We start from the raw sequence: 23,250 nt of genomic DNA on the forward strand, positions 1-23,250 counted from the left end.
AAATACTAGATTTAATATCCTGATTGTAAAGAAGCTGGCAGCAAATGGGCCTAGGATTTTAGAGCAAGCTTCACTCTTTATATGTGCACTTTAGCAATAAATAATGACTTTGCATTTTGATGCATTTCTATAGAGATATACTTGAGGTTACCTACATGATGCAGGACTTCCCTGGTGAAATGCTTCAGCTGTTAAGCAGGAGGTTGGCTTTGAACTACTGTAATGGCTCTTTCTTATATGGTCTTAAAGTCTGCTAACAAGTGCAAAGCTTCATTGTATCTCCAAACACCAGAATCAGGCTGAGTGGTCCTTAACTGTTTCCTTGTCTTTCAGGAGAACTAGGGTTCCACATTAGCCAGCATTTGATTCATAAGCAGTTGCTACAGGTAAATAGAAATCTGCATTGTTGTCTGCAGGAGACTGAAAGCTCTCAGACAGAGTTACTGAGAAAATGAAGTTTTGGAGGGAAGCATGCTAAGCAATCAAATAGAAACCATTAAGCATGTTTTTTTTTTTTTTTTTTTTTTTTTCCTCCAGTGGTGAATTTTGGTGGTTTGCTCTTAGAGTTGCTGTGTGGCATAAGAGTCAATACTGTTCTTTAAAGTCTGTGGCCTATTGGCAGAAAAGCTCACTTGCAGTATTCCCGATGCTAGGAAATAGTGAGAGGGGAATAGTCAATAATACCTGTCAGGACCAATGGAGCACAACATGATCTAGTTATGTCACCTTCTATTTGTGAATTGTTACCTTGGTTGACCTGGATAAGAGAATCATTACCCTCCAACACTGAAACCTTTAGTGTCTATACCTTTTGTAAAACACTTAATGCTTCAGTTAGAGCTCTTAACAGGTGTATCCTGGTAGCCTCCGTTAAACTTGTGTACATCTAGGAGATCTTAGGGAGACACCTGGTGTGTGCCTGTAAAACTATTTTCTGGTTTGTGTTGCAGAAGTAGCTGAATGAAATGTAGGTATAGGCCTGTTGGTTCAGGTAAATCTGAATTAAATGCTCATGTTGATGTGGGTAAAATCTGTGTTATTTGTAAGACCAGTCCACAAGAACCATTCACATTCCCTCCTGAAAGTGTACTACTTTGTCTAGTTCCATTCATCGTGTTTCCTATAATGCATCATTTTGCTCTGGCTGATGGTAGTTGAAATTTCTTAGACATTACCAGTTCTCTTAATAATTTTTAATAAGAATAGATATGATTTTCAAAGTTGCTTTGGAAGCAATAGGTGCTTTAAGTGTTTTTTATATTGCTTATCCCCACATACTCTTTCTGGCTATAATTTTCTTCACTAAGACAGGACATCTGGGCTTGTATTTTCTTAAAATAATAAGGTGGAAGAGACTTTCCTTACTCAAACTGATCTAAAGTGCAAGTCTCCTATAGCATTCACATAATCATCCACAGTTCTCTGACTCTGTCACTAGTGGGGTCAGACCATTATGTGACAGGTTGTGTAAAGCATGTTTGGTAGAGTGCTGACATAATTTTTTTTTTTTTTTTCTGATGGTATCTTTTATTATTATCTGACAGAGAAAGAGAAGTCTGGCAACCAAATTCTTAAATCAGGTGGTCTGACACAGTAGGAAGCAAGGATTTTGGTCCAGGAGCTGTGCTTGCATCACTTGATGGTTGAGAGGACTGGCTGCCTGACTGTCTGATTTAAAGATAGCTTATTGCTGCAGTTCTGCTGCCTTCTGGGTATTTGGCAGTGTTCCAGGGAGCTGACTTCATCCCCACATGGGGATCAAGGTTGAAAGCTGAAGAAAATGGGAAATTTTAGAATTTGTGTATGGAGGTGGGGCAGTGGCAATGGGTAGGAAGATGATGAGTTTCTCTGGGTGATTGGGGAACTAGAATGCTTGATGCTGTGGGGTAGAAGTATGTGGTTGTCACACAAGGTGTTAGGTGCAGCCTCTTTTTTGAGCAATTGAAGTTACCCACTTCGAACATTCCTGCTGTAATTAAAGGTGTCAGACTGTGACCTTTAGCATTCTGGAAAAAAAGAAAAATTGTTACCTTAAGGAATTTCCCATACTTTGAACCAGAACAGAATTCATGGGTATGTTCTAGAATTATCTTGGTCCTTAGAGACCGAGAACCTCCTCAAAATTTACTGCTCTAGGAAGCTGCTACTCTAGCAGTTTTAGTGGTTGTTTCTAGACAAATTGGTGACCTTTAGGAGAGTATTGTGTTATCAAATAGACCAATCAACTCTTTAGCAAATGTGCAAGATTCATCTTCACTTAAGCATCTATGTGTAGAATTAAATTGAACGTCTCTCTAATATATAGATTTTGCATTGCATTTGCTAAAGAAGACCTTTATTTGGTGTGTCTGATTCCTGGAAGAATAATCCTCAGAGGCATAGGACTTGATTTCCTGAGCAGGGCTATTGTTGTGCTTTATAATGAAAAGTAAGTACTTGGCCCTTCTGGGAATCAAAATGTGGATGATTCAAAATTAGCCTCCAAAATTTTGAGTGTTTGGATATGAATGGTAAAAGTATTAAAACTAAGACAATTCAGATTAGAAAGCAGATGTTAACGCACACACACACACGTGTGCACATGTATGCATACGCAAAGTTAGTGTAATGGATTAAAATTCAGTTCTGATAAAACTGGACAATATGCACTGTAGAATGTAGGCTAACATATCTTCAAAGGTTGGTTAGTGCTTAAGGTGACAGAAAATTAATGCACATGAATGACAGTTGTTCCTGAGAGAGTCATCAGATGCAACTGTGGAAAGTCTCCTTTCCTTGAATTCTACTGAAGTTAAGAAAGTTGTTATAAATGTTTGATAGAACAAGATGGACAATTACCCCAGGTGGTCTGAGGTTTGACCTGTACCACAGTGGTTGCAAGAAGCCATTTTCCACAGTGCCTTTTCGATTTAATTTATTTGCAGGATAACACTGGAATGGCTAAATCTTTGATTCCTTTGTCTCTCAACTCTTTTACACTGTTAGTGGTTCTAGGGAGATTAGGAATGCAGGACACAACATTGCTATGTACAAAGTTTGTATCAAATAAAAGGATTCAATTTTCTGCCAAGTTGGGGTTTAACCTCTCCTAGATCCTGAGTTGTGCATAATTAATGTATTTTCAATATCTTTCAGCATTTGACTTTCAGAATTCTCTCCCAGAATTAATCTTAAAGATGTTTCAGTATTCTGCCTTCAGGAAGACAACTTGCTTTTAGCTCGTGCCATAATTTTTGGTTTCAGTTTTTGGATGTCATGTATCACTCTGATTAAATGTCTTTTTCTTGCAGAAGGCTATTCTCATAGAAAAAAAAATCAAGCTATTATCTAACAAATGTGTGGCAGTTAGTGCTAGTGTGGGCTAGTATATTTTTAATGGCAGCAATCTCTTCCATTTTGTTGCATGTGAACAAAACCTCTTGCCTGCTTTATATCATCAAAGAGCTTGTCCAGATTTGGTGGTTTTAGGTTGGGTAACATTATGATGGACGAGTTGACAGTTCATTAAACCAAAGATTTTTTCCATCCACAATAGTCTGCCTTGTGTATTTACTATTATTGAAGTCTGCACAATGGCATCTGTAAATAAGACATGCCTTTCCTTTCCACTAGCTTCAACGACTGATGGTGGATGCCTACTAACAGAAATAAAGCAAGTGTCCTGCTGAGCTAACTTTTAGTTCAACACTACAGTGTGTATAAGTACACTAGTGCCATTGTGAAAGAATGGCTTTTTTTTTCCATTAAAGCAATATTACTGTCCCTGATTCTCCTGCCTGTCAAATATGCTGAGACAAAACGTTTTTGTTTATCTTAGTAGCAATTCATGAACCAACTGGTAGTAAGTTGTAGGTATGACCTGTGCAGCTTTACATGCAGTAGCTAGCTTCCTAACTTGTTGAGCCACTGTGATGTTTGGGATGTACATTCTTTGAAGATTACTTCTAAAGAAAGGCATCCAAATCCTTAATTCGAGATTCTGTCTATTCCTGTGGTGTTTACATTCCAGTATGGCAGAAGATCACTGAAAAAAGAAAAGATGAAAATACACTTAAAAAAGGGCTGCTTAAACCAGGTCCCCTTCAAAGAATCACAGTCCTCCACCTCCTCCCCTCTTGTAAAGACTGGGATTAATGTTTTGTGCAAGAAAAAATATATATTAGTAGGCAATTTAGCAGTTTGTCACAGTGCTATTAGTCAGAGAGCCATCCACGATGAAGTACTGGGCATCACGATAGAGAGAGCCTCTTCCACTGCTGGAGCTGTCTTTTTTTTATACTAACACAGCTGTGAAGTTATTTGCTTCTGTGTGTTATCTTGGTGCTATTGTTTTTACTTGCTACTTAAACTACAGCCTAATCAACTTCCAGAGTGCTTTTTTTTTTTTTTTTTTTTTTTTTTCTTTTTAAATAGTTTCAACTGTATAATAAAAGGATCAAATATTTAAAATTGTTCGGATGTTACTTTATTAAATGCATTTGTAGGAGAATGGGAATAGTTACTGCGTGGCTTTCTTGTAGCATTGACTCTTCCAATTGTTTAGTTTTGAATTCAATCTACTTAAAATATGCAGCATATTTTTTTTTGTGTGTGTGTGTGAATATGGCGTTCATTAAAGGGACTAATAACAAAGACTAAAGCTTGGCACAGTGTGGATGTTATGCAAGCTTTCCCCCACGCAGTTCTGCCAGCACCCCTCAATTCTGACCTGCAATAATACCCTTGCTATTCTAGTCCTGGGCCTTGCCTGAACAGCGGCTGCAAACTGTGTCCAATCATGTGTGTGTGATTTCTGTGATATAGACAAATGAGATCTTTAAACTCATTTTTGCTTCTGACCTTACAGTAAGTCATTGGTGTTTTTATAAACAATTTGAGCAAGTAATTTCTTAATAAACTAGGGGCAATGGCTGTAACAGTAGTAGTAAAAAGAAACTGATGGACTATTTCAAGGTAGACCAAAACCCTATGTTTGTATGGGAAGGTAATGATTTAGAAAATCCGATTCTATTATTGTTAGCTTTAAGAAATTTTGAGTGCACCTCTGGTGTAATTGGGATTCTCTGTCTTTATATGTTTGTAGCAAGTATTTATAGGATGCAGAAGGATGATTTAAAAATTTTTTTTTTCAGATTAATTTATCATCATAGAGATGGCATCATACACTCAGCCATCATTGTGTGGTACTGCAGCAGGAGTGAAAAGATCAATTCCTTGAAAGGACTCGTGCCTCTGGAATTATATATATATATGTGTGTGTGTGTATATATATAATTTTTTTAAGGGGTTTTAGTAATTTGAGGCAACTGTAGTAATTTAGTGAGTGATCAGCAACATGGTATGTAAACTCTTGTAGAGAGCATTGCTTTAAATGCAGACAACACAAATAAGCAATCCTGCAGGCAAAACAGATTCACCTACACTTATGCAAATACTAAATCCCAGTAAAACATTAATTTTAAGATTAAAAATAGTCTTTCCACTACCCAAACACCTCTGTAACGCTGCTTCTGTCCTTTAAAAAACAGTTTTATGAAGGAGCAGTTGAACCAAAATTGAAAAAAGGGGGCATGTAGCCTTTCAGGCTACGATGATTAGTATTAAGATGAGTTGCACTTTAGCTAGGCTGAAACTTGTTCGTAACAGAATGTTAAATACTTACTGAAAAGAAAGATTATGTCTATCTAGTTACACCATTCCTTGATATATGCACCATGTCAGAGTGCCATTGTCTCCTGGGTAAAGACTGAGAGTTCAAATACCCACTATCTCTCCCCTGGTGCTCCAAATGCTCTGCTTTGAAGTTTTTATAATCCATCTGTCATCTTCTAGCAGGGAGGGCACATGTTCTGTACCACTCAATTATAGAATTCTCTTTTGCCAGCTACAATGAGACAGGAAAGAATGTTATGGGTGGTTGAGAGAAACTGTCAGATATACTAAATTCCTGGGATTCATATGGATGATGTTATTCCACTGTAAGAACACAGCATGTGTTATTGTTAAAATGTATTAAGGATACATCTTGTATTGTACAGTTTAAGCGTTTTGATATTTGCATAGTTTTGTTAATATTTGATTTTTATTTAAGAAACGGAAGCAGCCAAACAGTCTGAGGTTTGATCATTTCATTTGTCTCAGGCAGCAAGAAGTGACCAAATATGCATATATTTTGGAATATCAAAAATTATCATGGTTTCTGTTACAACAGTGAAATGGAAAGATTGTATTGTTTTTGTGTAAGAGCTGTGGAACAGTGGAAGTGTTTATAGACCAGTAATATTTGCCATACCAATTGTTTGTATTATGATATGAACTGAAGGCCTGAAAATTATATGTACTACCATCTGGTGAAAACAGAAGTAGCATTTCATTATGTGGTGCATATAAACAATAGAAGCAGAATATTCTGAAAGTATAGTTAATATTGTGCTTAAAGAAATCTACCTTATAGGGACCTAGCTTCTCTGATAGCATACAGGTTTTTTTGTGTGTGCTTAGTCCCTGGGGTGATTTAATTTGTTGTTTTACGTGAAATGAGTTTGATGATCTCAGCTAAGTCTCTAGTGGATATTAATTCACGGCGTAAGACATTCCACATAGTTTTGCAGAGGCTGGCATAATTTTCAAATTGTATGTTTTACGCAGAGTAGGGTCAGCATGTGTTGGAACTGAATTTATTGGAATACCTAGTTTTTCAGGGCAGCTTTATGATGCCAGTACCTGAAAATGTTGTGTTACATAAATGCATAGTCTGGCATGAGTCAACCACCCATCATCAAATTCAGTTTTAAGTAGGCACCTTGATGGGATCGTTTTGAAACTTCAGTGGTGGACCAGAGGCCATAGGAGTCTCCAGATGGTACAGACCCCTTTGTGAGCTGAAATCCAGCTCCTTCAAATGTGTTCTGGGCAGTCAGCAAGACAATCTCTTATTTAGGATGTATCTGCAGTATAAATACATCCTTTTCTTCCAAACAAACAGGAATCCTGCCATTTCTGGATCCTGGCAACTGCTTTCAAATAAAACTTACCATAGCAGCTTGTTTTTTTGCAGCCTATCGCCTGTTTGCCAGGTCCCCTGGGCTGGGGACAGAAAATGAAAGGTGTCCCTTTCAGGTCTGGGTGGTGAGGGGATCATCCTGGGGTTGAATTCTGGTCATCAAATCTCCAGAAGTCCTTGAGCTGGGAACAAAAGGGAATATCTGTGTTTAGCTGATGTGGGGCAGTTACATTAAAAAGGGAAATAGCTCTTTTTTTTTTTTTCCACTGAAGATCTTACAAAAGCTTCAGTGGAAAAAAAATATCAATAAATTAGATAAAGCATTGTCAGAGGGAAACTTGTCCTTCCTCTTTACTGCACAGGACCAGGACACTGGGCAGAAGCAGTTCTGAAAGCATGGACTTCATTGCTGGACCTCACTTGGATCATGTTTATCCCTTTGGAGCTGTCTAATGTTTGTTTTATTCTTTTCCATCACCTGTTATTACCTGCTTCCTGACACTTTGTGCAAATCGTGCAAATGGAGGAGACTTTTAGAATCGGGCTCTCCTTTTTAGGTCACGTTAGTAGATCCCCACAGACATCCCAAGAAGAGATGGACATGAAGCACTCCTGAAAGCAGTGGTGTGAAGGGCAGCACTATGTGTCAGAGATGTGCTTTTAAAGAGCAAACATTCCTAAATAAGTGTTATTCCACAAGGTTGGCTTGTGTCGAGTTCCTTGCTGCATGGGCTACTCTGGCTAAACTCGCTGCTTGACCTGTGTTTGTGGGGCTCATTCTGACCACAGGTGGGACCTGCCAATGCTCACTGAGTAACTGCAGTTTCCAAAGCCTTTTAGCTCAGAAATGGCAAGATTATTATTAATTACTGCATCCAATCTTCCAGTCCTTACTCATGTGTTACTCCTGTTAGTCTTGAGTTAGCTGAAACTTAACTCAGTCTATTCACGATGCTGACACTGGATACTGTGAGTGTGAGGTGGAAGCTCACTTGTGGTTTTGTTATATAGCAGCCAATGCAAGCTTCAAAAACACTGCAGATTCATTTTTATATAAGCTTTGCCATTAGTATGTTTATCTAACCTATATAGACGAAAGATTTTGCGTATCAAGGAAATATTCCACTAATCCCATACTGTAATGTTTTTTCACATGCAGCAGCATTTTTTAAGCCAAGGTATAGTTCTTAATGTTTTGCTTGTTCTATTTCTTTTCTCCCTTTTGCCTAGCTTTCCTTGCTTATCTTTCATTATTTCTCTTTAGCAGTTTTTTTCCATTATTTCTTTCTCTTCTTTCTCCTATTCTGCCTGTATCTTACAGGGATACATTAACAGTAGGAGCTCCAGTTGGAAGATTAATGGTGAAGAACAGGGTGTTTAAGTCCTAGGAGAAACTTCATCTCTCATGCACATGCGTACACACATACAGGGATGTGTGTGTGTGTGTGTGGGGGGGGGGGGGTGAAGTGAAGATTGCTGTTTACAGGACCTACTAAAACTTTGAGACCGTGAAAAGTATTTGCACTTACTCTCTTAATCTTCACTGTGTTTCATAACCTACACTCTGAGGGCTTCCACTGTGTTTTAAGCCTGCCATATCACAACTTCATTTAAATAGCAGCAAGAGGAAGTAGCCATGTGGTAGTTAGTATGCTATGAAGTCAGGAAATCTTAAATTACTATTTTGATATAAACATGTCATATACATTTGTATTTACGTAAGCCCAGTTGTGTTTGAAACAAACACAGGAGCAGCAAAAAGAAAAGAAAAGAAAACAAACAAACAAACAAAACCACCACCAACAAAAAACACCACCCCCAATTTTTTCTTGAATACATATATATGTATTATGATTATAATGATACTCTTTCTATTTGCCTCGGTACTGGTAAAAAATATTTATTCACTGGAATTTTCTAGAAAGAGCTATCTTAATCAACGGTGCAAAATTCTGTTTGCCCAAGCAATTAATATTTTTGATGGGCAAGTAAAATATGTGGTTTTCTTGCAGCTTGTACATCCTCCTCATGGTAAATACTGCCAAATAGATTTACTATCTGGACAGATAAATTTTTCATTATCATTTGGAGGCCTGATTTAAAATATATTACTTTGAGAAATACAACATTGAGATTTTAACCACTTGTATTGTGCTACAGCTTATTGTTCTGTTGTAAGGATGATGCGTTAATGTTTGAGTTCTTTATAAATTTATGTGTTATATATAGTGATTTTCCTTTATGATCTAGTGTTTTATTAAGCTGGAAATTTATAAATGTGTGAATTTTAAAGCCACTGGTCATTAGGTAACATGTTGCAGTATGGGATTTTTCTTGTTTTATTTTTAAGCTTAACGTTTATTACTGTCCTTTCTGTATTTTCCCAGGAGATTAAGGTCGAAATTTTTGTGCATGTTGAAAAATATTCACTTATCAGTATGGGAGCAACTGTAAACAAGTGATAAAGTGACAACATTTACAACAGCAAAACTGACAGCATTTGCTTTAATTTTCTGCCATTTTTGTAATTATATCAATCAAGACCAAAACTAAAATGATATTTTAGCGTGCTGTAAGAAATGAGGAATTCAGATCTTAAAAGACCATTACAATTAGCTTTGAAACATTCACCATTTTAACATAATTGTTTCATATAGCTTATACGTCTTCATTTACAGGCAAATATTCTGTTGATCTTTTATAAACAAAGTAGCACCCATCTGCTTCTTGAGACACTCCTGGCGCCTATTCATTGCAAAAATAATACATGTCCTAATGACTTCCACATATTTTGAAATCTCCCTTTTGAAATTGGTCTTGGCAGATTATTTGCAGGTACTTGAGTTGCATCTGTTTGCAATTTTGCAAATGCGGAAGACTTTAATGTTGAGCACTGCAAGAGGGCTATTTTAATCCTCAGATAACATAGGCTGTCATCAAAAGCCACATTTATCTTTTCGAAGGTGGGGCAAATGTTTAATGTTAAAAGACAGTAAAAGGTCAAGGTCAAGGCTAAGGTCTGAATATTTTCCTTTCATAAAATTGTATCTTTTGTCATTCTTGCATTTCTTTCATTTAAGTTTCAGCTTAGCTTCCCATTGCCAAGAGGATGTTTTACTGATAAAATGAAAGATCAGGAAGAGAGTAAATCTGAAATAATTGTGAACTTCAGTCTGTTGTACTTATTATTACCATGTGGTTAGCAGCTGACCAACTTAAGCCGTTTTTATTTACACTACAAAACTGAGCAGCATTGTCCTAGGAAAGTACAACTTTTCTTTTATTTGATCTGTTAAAATGGAGTTAAGGGTCTCCCTTCATTTCGCAGAAGCAAGGAGGTAAGGTTGAAATGGCATCCTTAATGTACCTCATTGGGCCTTGTTATTGCAGCACATATGGTACACTATGAAGGATTACCAATTGTTAAAGGACCCCTGCAAGAGTTGGGCACGGTGGGGGTGAGTTAAGGATGAAGTTTCAGCTTTAATTCCTTTCTTGTTTTCATGTTACCATTTGACTGTTAGCATTTCTTTATTATTATTTTTTAAAAGACTTAATTTTGTCTCTTGAACATTAAAATGTGCCTTCCCGCATAAAAAGGATCAATGCTTTAATGCAGAGGGAATTATACACCAAAAGCTCTTAGAAACAGTTATTTCTAGACAGTTACTTTCAGCTCATGTTATGCAGGAAGAATGGCTGGAAACCCAAAAATATGCCAAGGTTTTAACCACTGTGAGATTTAGTATGAAAGAGGACTGAATGAGTGTTTTGTGCAATACACATTAGTTTCATGTTTCTTGATTAGCTCAGTGGTTACACGAGGAGCGTGCGTTTACCTAGAAACTCTTAGTCGAGTATTGTAAAGTTTGCTGTGCTTACAGATTAACAAAACGGCTGTGAGGTAGTAGTTTAGGAAAGTTTCCTACTGCTCCGCAGCCACCTCTAAGGTGGAACAATAAAGCTATTTTTACAGCTCATAATAGTACAGGACAGGAATAAATTCATCAACCAGATAAAATTGCTGTGAGAACTGAGGTGGTGGGATGGTAGTATTTAAGATAGCATTTGACCAGGGGTAACAACTTCAAAAGTGTCTCAGGGAGCTACATGCCAGTGGCTTAGATCTTGTGAAGTGTTGTAGCCTTTTGGATTTTTAGGTTCTTGATCTCTATTTTAGTGGGATTTGGGTGCCTGAATAAGGGTCAAGAGCTTGCATGCCTTTGAGTTTCTGGTCTTCTGTTGAGTTTTCAAAAGGACGTTATGCATGTCTCTTAAAAATATTTCCCAGGATGGGTGAATTTAATATAATTGGAGTGCTATTCAATACTCTCAAATGTGTACTATGGCCAACCAGAATCCTTCTTTTTGGTATTAAATGAAAATTCAGCTTATATATCAGCCTTCTTTCTCTCTATCTTGGCACACTGGTTTGATGCTGTCTTAAAGGATGTAGTGCCATCTCCTCTATCAGCATGCTGCATCCTCATTATCATTTAATTATTTGTTTCCACTGCAGAACACTTGGGCCTACTCAGTGAACAGCTGTCTGTGCTGGGGTGGAGCTGAGTATTTGGGGAATGAGTAACTAGAAGTAGTTGCAGTGATAGGATGGAGTAGTTGAAGAGTGTTAGCTGCTTAGAAAGATATTATTTACTAAACTGTGGTACAGGAAAAAGTGGCAGGTTTGGAGTTATTTTGTAATTTTTTAGGCAGAGTATAAGGAGTCATGCTGAAGGTGACAAGGAAATGATATTACTAATTAACAGTTACAGAAAGTAGGGAATGGCACGAGATTGAAAGTAAAGACAAGTAGCTCCGTTTTATCCTTTCCAATTTAAATTGGCAGAAACATAATTAGAAGAGGTGGTCTCAGAGGCAGAAGCGCAAGGCTTGTATAGGAGACAGGTTTAGGAAGTAGATGCAGGTGTCATCAACATAAACTTGGAAGAAGAAGGCACACAAATAAAGGAGATCCTCTAGAGAAAGAGAAGAGTGAAGAACACAAGGGTAAAACATAGCAGGGTGACACCACAAAAAATTAGAGGTGGTTGAGGCTGTTGTAGCAAATGAGATACTTCTAGTGACAGTTTTGGGACAAGAACTGTGGAAAGATTGATTCGTGGAGCAGTGAAGTGATCCTGGTTGCTCTCCTGCTGAAGCACTGACACAGTTAAATTTGTTAGATCAGTTTGTTAGATCTGATGGGACAGCAGCACAAAGTGGTTATCTAGTTAGGAGCAATTGTCATGTTATTGTTCATATGCTTTGAAAAATGTATTGTGCAGTTACTGCAGCCAATTTTCAAATGATAACTTAGCCATTATCCTCACTTTTTATGACTCAAAATATGATTCCACATTATGCATTAGTGTTTTGCAAAAACAGCAACCTACCACTTAATGTTTATGTACTGCTACAGTCCGACGTGTGCTGATGGCCATAATAAATGATGTTTTTATATATTGAAGTTTTGTTATCCATATCTTCCTTACATCTTTTTCCATAATCACTTGCCTCTTTTTCTCAGTTGAGAAAGTTCTCTGTGATCATTGTTTGGGGATTCACAGAGGAGGTTAAGTCCACCTGCTTCCTTGCACATTGGCAGTGGGGTAATAAAGGCGGCACTGGTCCCGGTTCAGTGCTCTTTAAACAGGTTTGTGCACTTGGGCTGCCCACTTTCTGCTCACCCACTTCTGCAGGAAGGGAAATGCTCCTGTCTCTATGCCCAAAGGCATGCTTTTTTTGTTGTTCTCATCATTGTTGTTGACAGTCATAGCAGGGTGATGCTCTCCTGGGAATTTCTGAGGCTGTGTGAATGAACAGAAGATCTAGGGTCATTGTAATGATCTTCACGTTCTTTTGCTGCTGCTTGAACTGGATATACCTAACTATTCTGCCTAAGAAGCAAGCCCTGTCCTCTTGTTGTCTCCTTATTTTTATTGTCTTTAGATGCATATTGATGTTCACCTGCCCAGATACCTTTACAGCTACTAATGAAAAAATACCTACATTAACAACATAGACACAAGTGCGCCTTGGGATGAATATATTATTTATAAAGACTTACCATCACACCCCTCACAGTTACATTTTATGCTGCTTGTGGGTGTACTCCTGTGTCTTGTTGGCAATGCAATTAGTTGCACTGTGGGAGATTCCCAGGTTCAAAGCCAGGCATGTAAAATCTATTTCACCCCTTTTTAATATGTTGGTCTTTTTGTAAATGAAAAAAAAAAAAATTAAAAAAATCATGACACCCCTTAACAAACAAAGCAGAATAACAATATTTGAGAAAATCTTACCAAGTCTTATCCAGCCTCTATTGCTGCTGCTTGTGTGTTACAGCTCAGCATAGTTGTACTAGACCAGTACTGCTCTGCAGGTGGAAGTGTGAGGGCCATTGAACACTTTGAGTTTTTCCAGTGGATCACAATTACAGAAACATCTGTGCTAAATAACTTTGTGCAGATGCACTGTGAAAATTCAGTGTTCAATAGCCCTCAACATTTCTAATTTCTTACTTGTGGTGGTGTAGTTTAGAAGTTGCACGTTGGGTTGCAGTATAAAGCATATTGGAAACATTTGTGAAGGGCATTTTTAGAATGCTTATGCTGCAGTGAAAGTACTCCCAAGCACTTTGTTTCTTTATTTAGAGTTATTCCATTAAAAATTGGACAAAATACATGTTAAGGATGCTGTTGATGTAATGCTGCATGAGAGTGCAGAGGTCTGGTATACCGTACGGAAAGAAGCTGAAAATCAAAATTTTGGGGAAAGTACTAAATTCAGGACATGAGGGAAACTTGGAAAAGCTAGGCTTTAAAAATATTGAATGCTACAGTGAGATCATACAATTTGAAAAAGTTGAATGCATATGCTTCCACAGGAAATGTACTCCCTACCTTCCGTTCTCTTTTATCTAGGTGCTCTCTATATTACAACAGCAGGAATGAACTAAAATCTTCAGGAATACAGAAGCAGTTCTGTGAATACTTTGGGTGGTTCCAGGCTTATCTTCCATAAAACAGCTAAAAGATGTAAATGCAGGTAGTGTTTTGCTGCTGTTTTTTATGGGGCTAATTTAATTTTTAACACAATCCATGAAAATGCTTTAAACAGATCTTGATTTTAGTTTCAGCAGTGTCTACAATGGAGGAATGATTTGCTGGAATCTTGTTCAATGAGACATCCACTGAGGGACTTTTAATACTTTTCTCCTTCATCAGGATATCAATGAAATTGTCTGGACTGCAGCTGACTATATATTTCAAATTTAAGCCTAGTCTGTTGGGATAGGTGGCAAAGGGACAAGTCATGTGCTCAAAGTAGTGTGATATTTATCCTGTGTTCCTTGTAGGCTGAGCTTATCCCATATCGTGGCAGTCAGCCCAGCTCAGCAAAAGCCATTTCCACTTCATTTCTCAATGTCTGATTTTGCTTCCATTGAAGTTAATGGCAATACTCCCACCGTCTTCAAGTGTACAGGGATCAGATATTCAGAGAGGCTGGCTACACTTTCAGTGCTTTCATCTACTTGGAAGTCAAATTTTGTACTTAACTTCTTTTAATCTCTTGGAAAACTTAAGATTTACTTATTTTTCTCCCAACTATTTCCGTAGCCTAGTGTTATGTGTTTCTGTGATTTCACCTATTAGTGGGAACTTGTCATTAGTATTTTGTTTTGGTTCTTACAATAACTTTTACTTTAATGTGAGAAGAGAAATTTGTTTTTTATGATCAGATTTTGTTGTTGTACTCCAAATCATTGCAACCTTTCCATGGACATAGGCTCTTGTTAACAAAGGTCTTAAAATGACTAGCCATACATAACTATTTGTGTTAATGAAATACTTGGCTGCATTTATGGTCCATTCAGAAACAAGTATGAGTCTGATAGATACAAATATGTTTTTCAGTGTGGATTTACATACATTTATGGATTAGAATCAGGCATTCCTCCTTTTATAGTCAGTGTAGGTTTAACTAGGTTAAAAGGTTTTCTTGAATATTCATCCAGACATTTATTTTGAAATAAGCTTCTGGTTTAAGTTTTGCACAAATTAAAAAGTACATAAAAACTGGAGGAGGAGAAGAGAAGTGAGTTGAAAGAAATGAAGAACTAAGTATATTTAAGTTTTATGGCTTATAAACCTCCAAATTTCAGAGCTTTACAAAATTAAAAGGTTAGCTATGAATAAGCACAATCAAATCTTTTCTTTTGTCCATATTTAATTCAAATGAGATTGCTCCATATTGACTTCTAATGCTAAAAGGCCACCCATCATGGAATCCCTGCAGCCAATGAAGCAAGCAAGTGAATGCTTTCTTAAATGATGCTAATCAGTCCAGAGAGGCCTGCCCTCTATCCCCATCAGTATTCTGTAATTCAGATGTGCTGATAACCTGAAATTGAATGTGTCAGTATGCAGACACATGAAGAAAAAAGGAAACTAAAAGGCAAAAGAGACAGCTATAGAGACAATGCCTGTTTGATTTTTTTTTTTTTTTTTTTTTTACTTCCAAGTGAAGAATAAAAAGAATAGTTGGTAGTTCTTCTCAAATGCTTACTGAGAGCAGTACAAGAACATACAGAAAATTCATAAGTAGTCTAGACTCTCAGTTTCCAAACTGAGAGGGAATATTAAAAAATGAGAAAACAACGACAAAACACAAACCCTACTATCCAAAATAAAATACACTTTAAAAAGACGATTCTTACCCTTCCGATAGCTAGCAGGAGGACTCAGTTGTTATCTCTTACATGTCTTGTTTTTTTTTTTTTTCCAACTTTAGATTTCAGCTGTTCTATATCACATCTGGTTTAAATTTTGAACAGACACTTCATGTCAGATGCAGATTTTCTTCCAAAGAGTGACATACGTTTGCTGTTGGTTTTAGACATAGTTGTATCAAAAATAGTTGTTTTTCTTTTTTTTTTTTTTACTTTTTTTTTTTTTTTTTTTACTTTAGTATAAAAATGATTTAACTTTCTGAAATAATTCTTGCAGAAACTTTGTGTCTAATTCTGGCCTGTTGTATCTGTGGAAGTGGCAGGCATATCTCTGAAGGCAGAATTAGGTCTTTTAAAATGTTCTGCTGTTTCTCATAGTGTACATTGATTGGAGGGGTTGCTTGAATTTGAATTTGGCCTGCTGGGTTTGGACTCTAGGACCCTCTTATTTCATATATTCAATTAAAAAAACAAAAACAAAACAAAAACATTGGAATGTATGTTCCATAATTTATTGTGTACATGCTGTATAAGCTTAATTGCTTTTAAAGATATTAGCAATGGAAGATCTCTCCACTGACAGCTTCCGTCACAAGTTCATAGGACAGAAATGATGATAAAGGTCACACACAGATGAAAACTGGGATGCCAAGAGGAGAAGGTTTGTTAACCACATGGTGCTGATACAATTTTGTTACATGAATTGTAATCTGTGATGTATGGAAAACCATCTAGCTTTTTTCATTGGTGAGTCACAGAGGAAGTATGTCGGCATCTCCATTTAAAAATGGGAGACAGGGACATCCAGAATTAGGACAACTTGCAGTTAGTGAGTGGGTCACCTGGCCAAGCTGGGAAGTGAACATGGTCTCTTGACTGCAGCACTGTCTACTAGGGTGTGCTGCCGGCCTTGGTGCTCTTCCCAGGAGCTCATCTGTCCTCAGAGGTAGCAGCCATCAGACGTGCATGTGGAGCAGCTCCATGCATGCCAGTGGAGCAGCTGCCTCTTGAGCCTGGAGGGCTGCTTGGTGGCCATGGGCTCACCTGGCTCAGAGCATGTACATGAGTATGAGTATGTTCATGACAATGAATTAAAAAATAAGGGAACTGACTGAAAAAGTAACAGAAGTTCCCAGTTTGTACTCTGTATTTGTCATTCTGTCTACTATTACAAGGCACCTGCAGGACTTGCTTTAGGCGAATATAAGGTTACTATGGGATGGTAATCCTACCTATTGGAAAAGGTTACTCTTTTCCAATTCCAGATAATTATTAGTGTACTTCTCAGGTTGGACTGAAAGGGTTTTAACAGGCCTTGGTAACCAGTTTTTGCTTCCAGAGGATTTTGGTGTGCCCCCTCACATACTGTCTACGTCTATGCTGTCTAATGCCTATCACATGCTGAGAGAAGAGGAGCGAAGCTTCTGTAGCTCACCAGCTCTGCTCACCCCTTGGCTGGGTGCTTTCTGTTAAGCATAGCTGTGAGAAGGGTACCAGATTCCTCAAGGTTGATGGAGAGGTTCCTGTTGACTTGTGTGTGTATGGCCTAATGCTCCTGCCATTAGCCTGATTTTCAGTGTGCTGAGAACTGCAGCTTCTGTTAATCAGTGGGATCTAAGTGTAATTAGCATTTATGAAGGGACCATTCAGACGTGCTGCTGCCACGACTTTCCAAGTCTATTGATGGAATGGAAAGAGACCAAGAACCTCACCCTGTTCTCTGGTCCCTGTCTGCCACCAGGAGATTAGAAGGCTAGCCTGAACAGGATGAAAATGACATCCTGAATTTTAATTATTTATCTGTGCACTTTTTTATATCTTTTCATTGCTTGGATATTTTGTCTTATCTTAAAAATATTTATTTGAAATTGTCAGTGATCAAAGGCTTGGAAACAACAGAGCTGGATATGATTTTTTTTTTTTTTCTCTTTGGAGGAAATTGGAGTGTCAGGATAATTCTTGTGTATGCAAACATTACAAGATGAAAACAATCCAAACGTTACATCCTTAAACTTCATTGTAGAAGGTTAAAACTAATGTACATATATATGATTTACCTACTATGAGAATTCAAAGATATCTGGTATATCTTGTTTTTAATTCAAATTAACCAATTTTTACTTGATCATTTTATACACACATGCACACACACGCTCCCTCACAAACACACATCTGTGTGCTGAATTGATAAAGAAAGAACTCTGGTTAAATAATCCACTTTTGTCTGACAACGGAATCAGTTATAGAGGTGCAAATATGCAGAAAGCTATTTGGAAATGCATCCTCGTAGTTGTCAGGTTTTATTATGCAGGAAGGTGTCATGTTTGTTACGAAGCTGAGTGCAGATGGCAGAGTGGAAGAAATGGATCACTAATTTTAACAATGATTAATGAACAGAGATAGAAAATGAATTACATTGGACTATCGGAGGCAAGAAATATTTTTGAGAAAATTTTGACTCATCTGCTGTGCTGTTCTCTGTAAATTATTTTCTGAAATTCTATATGTTGTCAACAGTTGACTGCATTTTCCATTATTGTCTATTTCTGTTCTTAAGTACTTTTGTGTTATTAGGGATACATAATTTCAAAATATCAATACATTCCTGATTACTTAGAGGAAATATATGTAACTATATGAATGTTCCAAAGGCTTGGCCACAAATGTCCTGTTTTATAGTACTTCCTCATTCTTCACCATTTTATTACTACATTAGCAATATTTAGTTAAATTTTTTTTTTCCTAATACAAGGAGGTAGTTGGGGCAGAGAGTGTTCGGTGTTCAGAAACTAAGGAAAAACGTAGACACAAAGTTAACAATAAAAGGCAGCCAAGTGGGTTAGCATGGTTTTAAGCTTACTGTGCTGATTCCACTATTTGTGATTTCACAGTCTAACCGGGAAAAACATACACACAGCTGCTTTTTAAATTGCTGCCACCCACGTGCTCCCCTGCTTCACTATAAACTCAGTTGGCGCACATGTCCTCCCTGTGCCTCCGCACACACTCCATGCCTGTTCTTGCACATCCCTGGTGACAGAGGGAAAACGAAAGTTGCCACCAAGATAAAATTTGTTGTTTATCCTTGTTTTACAACTTGCTGCAGTGTGCTGTCTCCCCAGCTAACCATGGTGCCTTGCACTTCTGATGTGAGGGCTGGGGGACTCGGCCATCCTCACAGGAGGATTAGTTCTGCTTGGAAGAACTGTGCTCGCACCACCTTCACTCCAATATTAAAATACATATTAAAAAAGAAAAGAAGTGTGGTGACTGAAATGGAATTAAGTATTTCCATTGTCGATTGTGCAGTGGTCTAGAAGTTGAAGTACAGCAGGGCCAAAGGCTGGTTAGCTCTTTGGCGGTGTGAGGTGTTTGCAGGGGTCTGACAGGAGGCCTGGGGCCTGTGTGGTGAGGGTGCAAGGCCTGGCACTTGCTGTGCCACCACTCCTGTCAGACTGCCCAGGAACGCAGGAACCCGTGTGGTCAGGAAAACAATCGCCTTTGTGGTTTTGGAGAGCTGTCTGGCAAATGTGCCCCCTGGATCCCTGCAGATGGCATCATGCTGAATCTCTCCTCTGGTCTCCAGAGACTTTGCAGGTTCCAGAGCAGGGTGGTCACCTGCAGTCTAGCCATGGGCATTGGAAGGTAGACACACTTGTCCTGCGTCTCTGGAGTGTCTGTGTTGTTCTGGCTATTGTAATGCTGGTTGGCTTTGGTTATTCATTGACGATGCTGGTTAATTGCATTGCTACTACCTCAAACTACAGGCTAAGCGAAGCTAAGACCTCTTCAACAGATTTTGTTGCAGGCAGGGAAGTGTACCTGTTCACATTTGATCTGAATTTGGCCTGTCACATTCCATTAACCATGTGGGGTAGGTGACTCTACTTCACTCCATTGTGGTGACCTCCTCCTGTTTGATGCTTTATGTTACCACAGTTGTCTGTACTTTCTGGTGTTTAAGGACCTGATCCTTTTACTTGTGCGAAGAGCTCATTCAAGAAAACTCATTGATTTCAAGGAGACTGTCTGTGTGCAAAAGGAGCACTTTGCAGGATTTGGTCTTAGGCAAGCAGCTTTATTGTTAGAGAGTACCCACTTCTCTGTATGCAGAATAATTCTAAAGATTGCTTGTTGTTCTGTAAAAGAAAACAGTAATTCTGGAGGTAGGTAAAAATATTAAATAACTTTGCGGAAAATAAATCACTTCTGTGGAAAGTGTACAACTTCAGGCTATGGTAGGACATGTTGGGGTTATGAGCAAATGGCAGTTCCACATCCATTGCCTTTTTGAAAAGTGCTGACGATATAGTTGCTGCTAAGTGTATGGCAGTTGTGATTTTAACTTCAGAAGCTGCAGGGGAAATATTGTTTGAGAACTTCAGGCTCAAGCTTCCACAAGATTTATTCATAAATGCAGGTATATAAGATGCTCAGGAATTATCAACTCTACCTAAATTGTGCTTACATTTGCACAAATACTTGAAAAATGTTCTTCAAAATATATCAGGGAAGACTCTCCTGTAGTGTTTTGGTTCTTGGAATAAATAAACTGACTCAGAATAATCGTAACTTTATCATTGGTTTGCATCTGTGACCAAGCTTTATGATTTCTTCCATATTCTGTTTCAAGATGTGCTGTAATCTTGCTAGAAATTGTTAAGATAAAATTTTAAGTGACTTTATGAATGACTCTAACTCTAGTGCTTTGCATGTAATTATGGTCCTGATGGGAACATACTTTAGAAAAACAACTACTGGAACAATAGAAGCCCTGCTCAGGTTACATAGCATATGCTAAACACAGAGAAAACATACACAGTGCTTTAGTGAACAAGGCAGGGAAATGCTCCTGGGAGCCAATCTAGAATGTGACTTAAGGCAAGTGTGGCTTTTTGTGTCTGTTTCTTTTGGCAAACGAGTAAAGTGGTTACTTGGTGGTGGCTGGAATTCCCTTTTAAGCCCCTGAGGTTGCTGTGCATGTACAGAGACTTGTACCTAGACCTCTTGAGGTAGGGTAGGTGTTAACAGGGGTGGCATCCACAGCTTTGAGACATCAGTACTGCGCTTGTATGCTTCTCTTCTGCCTTGTCCTCACATATGCGTGGGGAGATGGAACGTGGACAGATGTACACCAGAAATAATGAGGCTTTGGCAAACCTCTGCTGCTACTACAGCAGTACTATTTTTCCACCTCAGTAATGAAAAGTTAAAATGCTATATATATATATTTTTACGGAATCAATATATATGTAACGAAGTGTCCGTGTGATCAATGTGCCGACTTAGGTTTTCAAAATTTCCTGTTTGGTAGTATAGTTGTACTTGTATATAAAGACATGGCTTTGTACCTATCGAGACATGTTATTTAACTGAACATTGGAAGCATTGCAGACATGAGGGTATGGGTGTCACTAAAAATCCTCTGTGGTCTTTCTTAGACCTCAAGTGGCTCCTCTTAATTTCTTAAGGCATCTTATTAGTTGAAGCTAATGCAAGTAACCTTAACTAAATTTTGCTTCACTGTTCTATAAAAAGAAGGAAGCACAATTAAAAAAAAAAAAAAAAAAAAAAAAAGAGAGAGAGATTTTGAAACATTAGTTCTGTTAGTGTGATGTGCATGCAGCACAGCAAAATGCTTGCGGGACTGACCTCTTAGTTTTCACCATTACTTTGGCTTAGCTTAGCTCAAATACTTGAGCAGAGGAGCTGGGTCTGTTGACATTTCTGTTCAAGTAGTTTTTTCTTGTTTTACTCTGTGTGCAGTACTGTATGTTTTAGAACATTTAGTATATTTGCATAATATGTGCACCTTTTTTTGCATGTATATATACACACACACAATATATAATATTAATACTGATATGAGCTATACCATGATCTAGAGGATATCTAGGAGGCCTGTCATACTTCTGTTACTTCAGGTAAATAACTGATTGACCTTTGTGGTGTGCTGATACTTCACTAATCAGAACCTGAAATCTGTATAACAACACTTCATTTACTTGATAGACAAAAGAACAATTGCACTTGAAGTAATGTGATTTCTAAATAGACACTGCCTGTCAAAAATAAATGCATTAGAAGTAAAATGTAGCTCAAGGAGACAATTAGCAAACAGAGGTGACACTGTAAACAGGTGCACCCATTATTCCCAAAGCTTGTGGCAATATATTCACATCTTTTAGACTGATGGAAGATCATGTGACAGTTTGGTGAATTATCTATCTGTATCATCTGACTGATGAAGCCTGCTGCAGTTGCAGATCATTTAAAAATGCATCTCACAAATTACATGGTAGCTGGGAAAAAATGCAGGTTTTCCCGAACAATGCCTTTCTAAAGCTATGTGCTGGAATACCTAATTTTTCTTTGAAAGGATGTAGACCGTTTCATTATGCTATGTATACAGTCAGTTAAGGTTGTTCAAATTCATTACAATGTTTGTTAATCTATAAAACATTTTCTATTCTGGTTTTAGTGACATTGAATATTTTTTTATGTGCTATTTCTGAATCATTTTTTCCCTATGAGCTGAAAGGGAATAACACATTTTTTATATAGACTTCTTAAATCACTACTTATCAAGGAAGATTTGAGATGAGAACAGTTGACCTACATCTTTTTGTGGGTTATTGGATTTTTTTTTTCTACATAGAAAATGTAAAACAAACAAAAAAGAGGGAGTTTGTTTATAGATTCTTTCTTTACTAGGCTGTGATGAGAGCAGTATCACTTATGAAATGTCCTCTTATGTGATGTGGTGAAAACTGCCTCAGATGGTGTTTTGTAATTTGATGCACTAACAAGATAGCTTGGGAAAATGCATTTTTCATTTCTATCATTTCATAAGTATTTTATATTTTCTTCTCTTTAAGTCTGTGAACTGATGATTGTTTCAGTAGAAGTAGAGCTCAGTTGTGTATCAATGGGTAGTTGTTCCTGATGACAATGAGGGTCTAACAGGACACCCTTATAACTTGAACATATATTTATATATGTATATATATTTTATTGCTACCAACCTCAATTAAAGTTATGATTTGAGGCACTCCTATGGAACCAGACATATCATAAAAATGACTTTTATTGTTTGGCACATACCAGTTTCCAACAGGTGCTGCTGAGATGTCCCTGGATAAGCTGAAATTTTTGGTTTCCCTATACTTTTCCATGCTGAAGTCTTGCAGGCAACACCCATCCCTAACTGTGTTAAAGAAAAACGTTTAAATCTTCCAAGCAATTGATAGTCAGTTTGCTTTGTCCTTCAAGTCTTGTAACTTCTGCTTTTAATTGTACATACAAGTGCTACAAACCCAGGACATTAACTGAGTTGAAATAGTCCTGCAGATCTTCAGAAGAGTCTAAGGTTGATATTTTGGGGTTTTTCACAAGAACCTTATTTTGTGTGAATGAAGAATTGGCTCACGGAGTATTTTAAATGGTGTTGAGGCTGGGTTGCTCATGTATGCTGTCCCAAGCTTGAGTATTAATGTAGGTGTTAGCACAAAGG

The sequence above is a fragment of the Netta rufina genome, assembly GCF_964035555.1.
Source record: "Netta rufina genome assembly, chromosome: 13".
Classification (NCBI taxonomy): Eukaryota; Metazoa; Chordata; class Aves; order Anseriformes; family Anatidae; genus Netta; species Netta rufina.